The 12435-nt window shown below is 36.5% G+C and overlaps 1 protein-coding gene across 3 annotated transcripts in view; it reads left to right on the plus strand.

The window, feature by feature from the left end:
• PCLO (piccolo presynaptic cytomatrix protein) overlaps positions 1-12435 on the plus strand; it is a 391256-nt gene that overhangs the window by 260875 nt on the left and 117946 nt on the right. The window lies entirely within an intron of this gene.

A 12435-nucleotide genomic window follows, 5' to 3' on the forward strand; every position in this document is an offset into this window, starting at 1 on the left:
GTAGGCTGCAGTCCATGGGGTCGCTAAGAGTCGGACACAACTGAGGGACTTCACTTTCACTTTCCACTTTCCACTTTCATGCATTGGAGAAGGAAATGGCAACCCACTCCAGTGTTCTTGCCTGGAGAATCCCAGGGATGGGGGAGCCTGGTGGGCTGCCGTCTATGGGGTCGCACAGAGTCGGACACAACTGAAACGACTTAGCAGCATGAGCACCAATGAAATCACTGAAGCTTCCTTTTTGAGATTTTTTTAATGGTTTTGTCTGGTTCAAAGCTGAATTCTGAAAAAAACTTAACCATGATGAAATAAGGTACACCAATTTTTTTAAAAAACATTCTGTAATCTTTATTTGAGATTGCACTCCTGTGCTCACATGTGGTATATCAAATAAAGGGGAACTGCAAAAAGCAAAGGAGAAAAGGAAAGATATATCCATTTGAGTACAGAGTTCCAAAGAATAGCAAGAAGAGAAAAGAAAGCCTTCCTTAGTGATCAGTGCAAGGAAATAGAGGAAAACAATAGAATGGGAAAGATTAGAGGTCTCTTCAAGAAAATTAGAGATACCAAGGGAACATTTCATACAAAGGTGGGCTCGATAAAGGGGAGAAATGGCATGGACCTAACAGAAGCAGAAGATATTAACAAGAGGTGACTAGAATAAACAGAAGAACTGTACAAAAAAGATCCAGATGATCACGATGGTGTGATCACTCACCTAGAACCAGACATTCTGGAATGTGAAGTCAAGTGGGCCGTAGGAAGCATCACTATGAACAAAGCTAGTGGAAATGATAGAATTCCAATTGAGCTAGTTCAAATCCTAAAAGATAATGCTGGGAAAGTGCTGCACTCAATATGCCAGCAAATTTGGAAAACTCAGCAGTGACCACAGGACTAGAAAAGGTCAGTTTTCATTCCAATCCCAAAGAAAGGCAATGGCAAAGAATGTTCAAACTACCACACAATTGCATTCATCTCAGTTCAGTTCAGTTCAGTCGCTCACACATGCTAGCAAATTAATGCTCAACATTCTCCAAGCCAGGCTTCAGCAATATAAGAACTGTGAACTTCCAGATGTTCAAGCTGGTTTTAGAAAAGGCAGAGGAACCAGAGATCAAATTGCTTAACATTGGCTGGATCATCAAAAAAGCAAGTGAGTTCCAGGAAAAAACATCTATATCTGCTTTATGACTATGCCAAAGCCTTTGACTGTGTGGATCACAATAAACAGTGGAAAATTCTTCAAGAGATGGGAATACCAGACCACCTGACCTGCCTCTTGAGAAATCTGTATGCAGGTCAGGAAGCAACAGTTAGAACTGGACATGGGACAACAGACTGGTTCCAAATAGGAAAAGGAATATGTATATTGTCAAGGCTGTATATTGTCACCCTGCTTATTTAACTTCTATGCAGAGTACATCATGAGAAATGATGTACTAGGCTGGAGGAAGCACAAGCTGGAATCAAGATTGCCGGGAGAAATACAAATAATCTCAGATATCGGATGACACCACCCTTATGGCAGAAAGTAAGAAGAACTAAAGAGCCTCTTGATGTAAGTGAAAGAGAGTGGAAAAGCTGGCTTAAAGCTCAACATTTAGAAAACTAAGATCATGGCATCCAGCCCCATCACTTCATGGCAAATAGATGGGAAAACAGTGGAAACTGACTTTATTTCAATGGCTGACTTTATTTTGGGAGGGAGTCCAAAAATCACTGCAGATGGTGACTGCAAACATGAAATTAAAAGACGCTTACTCCTGGGAAGGAAAGTTATGACCAACCTAGACAACATATTAAAAAGCAGAGACATTACTTTGCTAACAAAGGTCCATCTAGTCAAGGCTATTGTTTTTCCAGTAATCATGTATGGATGTGAGCATTGGACTATAAAGAAAGCTGAGTGCTGAAGCATTGAGGCTTTTGAACTGTGGTGTTGGAGAAGACTCTTGAGAGTCCCTTGGACTGCAAGGAAATCCAGCCAGTCCATCCTAAAGGAGATCAGTCCAGAGTGTTCATTGGAAGGACTCATGTTGAAGCTAAAACTCCAATATTTTGGCCACCTCATGCGAAGAGGTGACTCATTGAAAAGACCCTGATGTTGGGAAAGATTGAAGACAGGAGGAGAAGGGGACGACAGAGGATGGGATGGTTGGATGGCATCACCGACTCAATGGACATGAGTTTGGGTAAACTCCGGGAGTTGGTGATGGACAGGGAGGCCTGGCGTGCTACAGTCCATGGGGTCGCAAAGAGTGGGACACAACTGAGTGACTGAAATGAACTGAGACAAAAATGTGGTGAACTCTACTTCATGCAGTTAGATAAATTGTAGGTAACACACCCTTAACATGTTTCCTACATTGTTTAGGAACACTTAATGAGAAAACATTTTTTTTAAGGTCAGGTGTTTGAAAGTTATGACACTTATTTCATTTGTTCTGTTTCTTGTGGAACACCAAGAGAAAGTATCCATTGTCACTTTGAGAACATGTTTTTCATCCTAAATGCTGCAAGTTCTGCGAAACTGAACAGATTCTAGCAAGCGGGTCTTGACCCCAAATTTCTCCCTTCCCATTCAGAATGGCTTTTTCTCTTTTACTTTTATTAACTGTCAAAATATGTTGTAAATATATGATATAAATTCTTATTGTAAGCCCCTCAAAGTATCTTAGAAATAAACAGAGTATACAACTATAGAAAAAATCATATTTGAATAGAATCTCTTCTAAAATCATTTCTTCCTCATATATTTCAGTGAAAACTTGCATTCATTTCCTCAGTGACAAAGAAAGTATTTACTGTTCGACTAGTTCCTCATTCACATCATCACTTTTCCTGACATCTGTCAAGATAAATATTGCTTGTAGAAATGGGTTCCTGCCATTAAGTGACATTAATGGCTGTGCTTTTAACTGGGGATGGAGGAACACATTTTTCTGTTTTCCTTAATAAATAAAAGTAAAGGAATTAATAATTGATTCTGTAAGGAGAGGGTAAAGACATTCAAGATGTTTAACCTACAGGTTAAGGAGGGTAATTTGGTGATGTTAATACTAAATATAAGTATATATATATATATATATATATATCATATGATTTCATCTTGGAAAATGGATAATAAGAAATGAGATTCAATTAAAAGAGAAAAGACTTCTAGAATATTTTCTAAAATTATCTTCCAGAATTTTTTTGACAATTAGAGTGATGAGCAAAGGTATATAGAAAGAACAAGAATGTGGGACTCAGGAAGAAAAAGGGGCTCTAACCTTGGTTGTTTTACTTACTAGCCAACCTAGCCAAATTTCTAACCTCCTGTAGTCTCAGCTGCTTTGTCCTAAAATGGTATGGACAGTGCCTAACATGGAAAGTTATAGAGATGATTTAAAAATGCAAAGGAAAAACTCTAGAAATGTTAGTTACTTTTTTCCCTTCTATCCCTGAAGATGTTACCGAAGAGACTGAAAACAAGTAATACAATACATATAATATTGGTACAAAGTAGAAACACCAAATAGTGTTCATTAGTTCAAAGTCATATATTTTGAAACATACAACTAAAAGTTCCATAAATCTTATGCAGTAGAAAACTAGATGAAATAAAAGCAGCTCACGTATTGATTAAAGCACAATTTCAGAGGAATGTTTATTCTTAGCCTGGCCACCTAATACCGTATAATATTTATTCTTAATTTCAGATAGTATTATAATAACAGTTTTTAAAAATAGAGTAATGAATATAACCAAAGTAATTATATTAAATAACTCTTTAGTAAAAAATATTCCCTAACATATACTGGATGGTAGAATCTGTTGAACTGTGTTGAATACCTCTTTTACTAAAGCAAATGATTTTGATTAGACCAGGTTTAGCCTGTAGCACAAAAATAATCTGGATACCTGGATTTTATTTATAGTACCCCTAAAGTGACTCGGCAAATTCAGAACTTTTCTCTCCAAATCAGTTTTTCAACTACTCCCCCAAATAATGCTGATTATAATATAATTATGTTATCAGGCCTGTGTATACATCATTCTTTATAGATTTTCATAGTAAGATATATAAGTATTAATATGTATTCATTTAATAGATATATATGACATAGTAACACAAATGCTAAAATACAAAACGATAAAATCTTTAATACTGAAAAGGTAACAATTTCACCTTTGTAATGGCTGATAAAGGTATAAATAAGTCATAGACATTTATACATCAATAGAAAAATGGAAACTTTAGTGACAAAACAAGCAGAGACTTTCCCAAGTGATCACTTACAACTTCAGATTGAATGCTATTTAAAACATATGCACTACCATATGTAGATGATCTAGTGGGAAGTTGCTGTATAACACCAGGAGCTCAACCCCATATTCTGTGACAACCTGTAGGGGTGGGATGGAGGGTGGTGGGAAGGTTCAAGAGGGAAGGGATATATGTATACTTACAGCTAATTCACCCATCATTTCATGGGAAATAGATGGGGAAACAGTGAAAACAGTGTCAGACTTTATTTTCTGGGCTTCAAAATCACTGCAGATGGTGACTGCAGCCATGAAATTAAAAGATACTTACTCCTTGGAAGGAAAGTTATGACTGACCTAGACAACATATTGAAAAGCAGAGACATTACTTAGCCAACAAATGTCCGTCTAGTCAAGGCTATGGTTTTTCCTGTGGTCATGTATGGATGTGAGAGTTGGACTGTGAAGAAGGCTGAGCACCGAAGAATTGATGCTTTTGAACTGTGGTGTTGGACAAGACTCTTGAGAGTCCCTCGGACTGCAAGGAGATCCAACCAGTCCATTCTAAAGGAGATCAGTCCTGGGTGTTCTTTGGAAGGACCAATGCTAAAGCTGAAACTCCAGTACTTTGGCCACCTCATGTGAAGAGTTGACTCATTGGAAAAGACTCTGATGGTGGGAGGGATTGGGGGCAGGAGGAAAAGGAGACGACAGAGGATGAAATGGCTGGATGGCATCACCGACTCAATGGACATGAGTTTGAGTGAACTCTGGGAGTTGGTGATGGACAGGGAGGCCTGGCATGCTGCAATTCATGGGGTCGCAAAGAGTCGGACACGACTGAGTGACTGAACTGAACTGAACAGCTAATTCACAGTCTTGTACGGCAGAAACCAACACAACATTGTAAAGCAATTATCCTCCAATTAAAAATAAATTTAAAAACATTAAATGCTGCCATTTAATCCACAAGCTGCCTAAACCCAAAATGTTTCCTCTCCTAGGTATTGACTGACAGATACTGACTCCCCAACATTTTTTACATCCTGGTAGTTTCTCCTTTTAATGGCCTAATTGTAAGGTCTCTCTTCACTCTCCCCTCTGCAACTGAATGAGAAAGGGAAGGGCTTTGTATGCAGCTCCCCAACCCATCCTTTCTCATCCCACACTAGGTCCCCTGGCCCTAGCCTAACAGGAGACTCATCTCTAACCCATTCATTTGGAGTGTGGGCTCCACTCTAGCATTACCGTATATTAGGTGTTGTCTTGAGCAGTTAACCTCACAAAATCTTATTTTATTCATGTAGAATAGAGGGTTTCCTTTTTGTTATTTTTAATTTTAAGATTCATTGTGTTAATATAATTTTACAGACATTTTCTAAGAACAGAGTACAATACAAATCTATTATTTTTAAGATCACTGTAACTGATGCATTAGCCCTCATTTTAGTTCAGTCGCTCAATCATGTCCGACTTTTTGTGACACCATGGATTGCAGCACGCCAGGCATTAAGCCCTATGTAGAGAAAATTAGACACTTCAGAGTTTCAAAACTGAAAATTAGACACTTCAGTTTTCATCCATTCATGATTCATTCATTTACAAATTTAGTGTAGCCTAGATGCCATATACTTGCTACACACATTATACTAGAACCCCAGCGATGCAGAACTGATACACAGAGCTCTTCCTCTTCATTTATGAAGGACAACAGGCTTTCTGCTCATAGCCTATTTTCCCTTTATCTCCTACCCTCTATCGCTGCTCAATCACTGTGGTTAAGTACTATAAGCACAACTATTCCACTGGTTTTGCTACCAAGATAATATCCCTATATATTGTGTGCACAGAAAACTCAGAATGCAGCTTTCATATTGGTATTAATTTCTGTTGATGAATAACAAGTTCGATTCAATTCAGTTCAGTCGCTCAGTCATGTCCGACTCTTTGCGACCCCATGAATTGCAGCATGCCAGGCCTCCCTGTCCATCACCAACTCCTGGAGTTCACTCAGACTCACATCCATGGAGTCAGTGATGCCATCCAGCCATCTCATCCTCTGTCGTCCCCTTCTCCTCCTGCCCCCAATCCCTCCCAGCATCAGAGTCTTTTCCAGTGAGTCAGCTCTTCGCATGAGGTGGCCAAAGTACTGGAGTTTCAGCTTTAGCATCATTCCTTCCAAAGAAATCCCAAGGCTGATCTCCTTCAGAATGGACTGGTTGAATCTCCTTGCAGTCCATGCCTTAAAACAACACACATTTAGTACTCAATGTTTTTGTAGTTCAAGAATCTCAAGCATGGCTTAACTAGGTCCCCGGGTCAGGAATTCACATAGCTGCAATCAGTGTGTTGTCTGAGAAGGCGGTCATCATGATAACTCTGTTTAACATTCATCACCAAACATAGTTACAAAATTTTTTTCTTGTGATAAAAACTTTTAAGATCTACTCTCAGCAACTATCAAACATGTAAGCTAAAATAAAGAAAAAAACTCTGTGTGAACGAAATGTCCTTTTGATGTGGAAGTCCTGAAAATTTTCTTGGTGAGAATTATTTCTGAAGCATTTCAGAAAGAGGAAATCCTATGCCCTCTTAGTAAAAATACTTTATCAGTTCATACATCATCTGACATTTGAAAGATGTTGCTTAACAAACTCAGAATACCAGTGTCTTTTGAGGTATCATTGTTGTTTAATCGCTCAGTCATGTCCAACTCTTTGCAACCCCATGAACTATATATATAGCCTGCAAAGCTCCTCTGTCCATGGGATTTCCCAGGCAAGAATACTGGAGTGGGTTGCCATTTCCTTCTGCAAGGGATCTTCCCAATCCAGGTATCAAACACGGGTCTCTAAAGTGCATTCTTTACCACTGTGCCACTTTTGACTTATATCCATGACTTATCTTCCTTATTTCCCATGCCAATGGCCATTTCAGTCCTATGGCAGGTCAACTTGGACCTATCTCATCCAGGATGGTCTAAGTGTGAATAGCATTTTTTACATGCTTTGAAGCCCATGCAACATTTTTACCTTAATATTATTCAAATTACATTAAAAAAAGACAAGTGGTGAACTTTTGTTCATACAAATGTGAAATACAATATTCACTTCAAATTATTTATGAATCTTTACATATTTAAAAGTAGGAAAGAAGATTTTATACAGTAATTGGCTGAATTTTAAAAAAAACTAATGGTTGAAGAGCTGAGTTTGTAATTTGCAAACTGAGTTTGCAAATTGCAAATTTGTCCAGACTTACAGTTGGATTATATTTGGCATGAATATGGCGTTTCCATTTTGAATTTTCTGGAAACAGTCAAGTATGGATTGTTAATAATGCAATTGATGAGCTTTGTTGTGTTTGTAGAAATGTTTTCTTATAATGAACAAAAGTAAGTAAAGTTAAAGAACAAATAGTGAAATATTCTTTAGGTCTTTGTTTTCAAATGTTAATGAATTAATATAGCATTTGATAAGATGCAAAGGAAATCATTATGGTTTTTTAATGTAATTTGATTTTTCTAAATATTTTCTTGGATAATTTATAATAGTAGGTACAACAGCCTTATGCAAGAGTATAATTAAGATGAACTATAAAAATAGATTTAATTGAACTATCCTTTGTGTATTTTTCATTATCCTTAGTATATCATTAGCATTGATTATTTATTGTTTTTGTTGTTCAGTCGCTAAGTCATTTCCAACTCTTTGTAACCCTGTGAACTGCAGCACATCAGGCTTCTCTGTCCGTTATTATCCCCTTGAATTTCATCAAACTCAGGTCCATTGAGTTGGTGATGCCATCCAACCATCTCATCTTCTGTCACTCCCTTCTCCTTTTGCCCTCAATTTTTCCTGGCATCAGGGTATTTTCCAATGAGTCAGATCTTCACATCAGGTGCCCAAAGTATAGGAGTTTCAGCTTCAGCATCTGTCCTTCCAATGAATATATTCATATTAATATAGACAATATATTTATATAGACAATCTTTCTTCTTCTTCAGCCCAACTAATTATATGACTAAACTAAGCAGTATATCTTTGTTCTGTAATAACTTTATTATGAATAATAAATTATTGATGTAAAGACTACTATTCATAAGATAGTATGTTTATTGATGAAAATTTTCCTTTTCCTTGATGCTTAAATATAGCACATGATAGTGATGAAATGAAACAAGTATTGTAATTTTGCCCACATTCAGCACTCTAATTATAACATCATGATATTTTCATGTTATTTAATAATGGAAATGAAAACATTTTTATAATACCTTAAATATCAGAGCATTTAATGTAACATTGATAAACATATAAAAGTAAGGTAGATTTAAACTGCAAATTTAAATTCAAATGTGAGGATGTTTCCTTAGTATGCTCATGTTTATTTTATGTACAGCTTACTTTTTTATTTTTTCATTTCAATTTATTGAGGTACAATGGGCTTATAACATTATAAGATATTTAAGGTGTACATCATGGTGATTTATGAATACATTGTGTTGTGGTTGCTTATAGATTTCCCTTTAAGACTTCCTTAACCACATTTATGCTTATATGTTATAAAATTACTGTAACTTTGATGATCTCTTTTACTAAAGCTCCCATGTTCTTTACGTAATTGTTGGCCTCTCTTCTCTGCCATACTGTGAGCTAAAGAGCAAAACCAGTGTACTTTCATGGCTTCTGAGGAAATATTTTAGCAATGTTTCTAGATGGAATAGAAACAGAGAGGGAAATAAGTTTATGTTGTTAAAAATTTGTAAAAGTTAAAACCAATAGTATCACTTATCAAGGACCACTTAGATTTAAGCATGTCAGGTTAAAAACTAATTTTGCCTCTTAGGCTTATAAAATTATTTTATTGACATTCTGCTTTTTAGATATGAGCTGATGTGTTTTATTTTTATAGAAGTGTTTTTGTTTTTCTGTCTATATTCATAAAATATCAAAGTATAACCATAGAAATGGTAAATAAAAATATCTAGATTTACATTCTTAGAAATTATATAAATTAAATTCATACTCATGGCATCCAAATTAGGATACAGGCAACTACTGTAAAATAAACAATGTTTTCCTTTAGGTCTTTTTATTTTTTAACTTGCTTTTCTTTCACAAACTTTTAATATTTCTATGTTACTTTATTGTATACATGAAAATCAATAGCAGTCAACACAGCAGGATCAAGAAGAAGAAAAGTAACTTTTGAAAATTGCTATGTATTAGAAGTGGTTTCTATATACATTGATCCTTGAACAATATGTGTTTGAACTGCATGGGTTCATTTAAATGGAGATTTTTTTTCAATAGTAAATATATAATGCTACACAATCCACAGTTGGTTGAATCCAGGGATATGGAACTGAGTACACAGAGAAACCTTGTATACAAAGGGCTGAGTATAAGTTTATGAGGATTTTCAACTGCACAGAGGGTCAGCACCTCAACCCCCAGGTTGTGGAAGGGTCAACTGTCTATCAAATCTCATTTTTCACAGTATTTTCATGGCTATGCATTACTCCCATTTTACCAAAGACACTGATTTGTAAACTATATTTAAAAAGTGTCAAATTCATTAGCATGAAACTGTATTTTACAAAATTAAATAATTATTGTGGATATAGTTGTAAGTTCCTATTATAGATCCTTTACTACAGGATTTTAGAATGTACTCAGTCACTAAAAATCAAATGGCACTAAGAACCCAACTACTTATCTTCAAGACAATGTCATTTTTCAAAATGAAAGCATAATCAGTTTTTTTAAGTAGTCACATGTTAATTAATAGATTCTGAAATTCTACTTTTTAGCTATACATTTACAAGGTATAACAATTCTGTTTGTAGTTTCTAAGTATATGGCTACACCATATTCTATATAGTACAGAATTATTTTTATGAACTGTATTTATATGGTATTGTTTCCGTTTTTTAATTTAAATATATTTTTTAAAATTTTAGTGTTGGGTTGGTTTCTGCCATATAACAGTTTTTAAGCTTAAAAAGAAATAAGAGGTGCCATGAGCACTTTACTATACCCTACTATGCTCTGCTATCATCTAGCATAAATATTGATATAAAACTTGGTCTTGAAAATATGCCTTTACTCTAAAGAAATCTCATCAATCATCTTTTGGGATCCCAGACTGACCATGTCTTAAAATTGATACGGATATATTGACCACATTAGAAATTCAGTATAGGTATCTGTTTTATGAAATATTTAACAAGTGATGAATTGCAACTTGTGAGTGATTCAACCATGAAAAATAAAGCCAAATCTTAGATTAAGAATCTGTTTTTATTTTTTCTGGACAAATTCCATAGGAAAATCCTTTAAATATGACCAGCTATTTTTAAATCCTCATTTTGTAATTTCTAAAATGGCTTAACACTATATATATACACACATATATATATAAAATAATTGAATAAATAGTGGCTAATTACTTTTCTTCATCTTCTACTCTTTCTTAGTATCTATCTAACGTCTTATTGTAGAATCAGTCCTGGTGAATCTTTAAATGCTAATGTCTAAGAAATCAACTTTGGTTGAGACTGAAAGTCATATATAATACATGCTCTATGTCATATAGTAAATGCTCATCTTCACTGACCCAGTTATGTTCAGTTTGGATCCTCAATTAATCTCTAAGAACAGGAACACTGAGCTAAGAAACTTGTGACAGAAAAGCTCCACAAGTGGGGCCACAGAGAGCTAGGATCTTATTTAACTCTCACCCTTGGCAACCCTTTGTAGAAACATGCAGTTAACTTGTTTTGTTTTTGTTTTGAGGCTAAATCTTCAGAACACTTGCTCTGGTGAAAAAGCAGGTCTCGGGATGAGAGTGGGGAGTGGGGTACTAGAGGAAAAGAGGGAGAGTAGGAAGGGGGAAAGGGGAGGAAGGATGAAAGGGAGGGAGGAGGAAGGAAGAAAAGGAACGAGTAAATTCATTTGGAAGGATCATGTCACCTGGAAATAAACAGTATTTTACCAAAATACACCTCTACTAGATAAATAAAGAAGCAGTCCAGTGTCATCCACCTCATTAGAACTGATTCAAATGTATTCTTTTTAATGGCTGATTAATACTCCATTGTGTACATGTACCGCAGCTTTCTTATCCATTCATCTACTGATGGACATCTAGGTTGCTTCCATGTCCTGGCTATTATAAACAGTGCTGAGATGACCCTGTATTGCGAGACAGCAAAAAAGACACTAGAACAGTCTTTTGGACTCTGTAGGAGAGGGAGAGGGTGGGATGATTTGGGAGAATGGCATTGAAACATGTATAATATCATATAATAAACGAATCACCAGTCCAGGTTCGATGCAGGATACAGGATGCTTGGGGCTGGTGCACTGGGATGACCCAGAGGGATGGTATGGGGAGGGAAGTGAGAGGGAGGTTCAGGATTGGGAACACGTGTACACCCGTGGCGGATTCATGTTGATGTATGGCAAGACCAATACAATACTGTAAAGTAATTAGCCTCCAATTAAAATAAATAAATTTTAAAAAAAGCAGTGCATAATTCAGCTACTGCTTGTTGAATGTTTGAATTGTGTTGATGCTAACTGATGCTGCTGGTGTTGGTGCTGCTAAGTCGCTTCAGTCGTGTCCGACTCTGTGCGACGCCATAGAGGGCAGCCCACCAGGCTCCCCCGTCCCTGGGATTCTCCAGGCAAGAACACTGGGGTGGGTTGCCATGACCTTCTCCAGTGCATGAAAGTGAAAAGTGAAAGTGAAGTTGCTCAGTCGTGTCCGACTCTTAGTGACCCCATGGACTGCAGCCTACCAGGCTCCTCCACCCATGGGATTTTCCAGGCAAGAGTACTGAAGTGGGGTGCCATTGCCTTCTCCGGTTGATGCTAACTAGAGGGATTCTTTTTGAGGAGTTAAGTAGGAAAGTAATAGGATTTGGAAGAGACCTGGCTTTTAATTTTAGAGATTTTGAAAGAGTTGGAAATGGTATTTCAATCACTGAATGAAATGTTTAATTAATTGTGTCTTCAATGGATGCTTGGGGCTAGTGCACTGGGACGACCCAGAGGGATGGTATGGGGAGGGAGGAGGGAGGAGGGTTCAGGGTGGGGAACACATGTATACCTGTGGTGGATTCATTTTGATATTTGGCAAAACTAATACAATTATGTAAAGTTTAAAAATAAAATA

The sequence above is a fragment of the Bubalus bubalis genome, chromosome 8 (genome assembly GCF_019923935.1).
Source record: "Bubalus bubalis isolate 160015118507 breed Murrah chromosome 8, NDDB_SH_1, whole genome shotgun sequence".
Classification (NCBI taxonomy): Eukaryota; Metazoa; Chordata; class Mammalia; order Artiodactyla; family Bovidae; genus Bubalus; species Bubalus bubalis.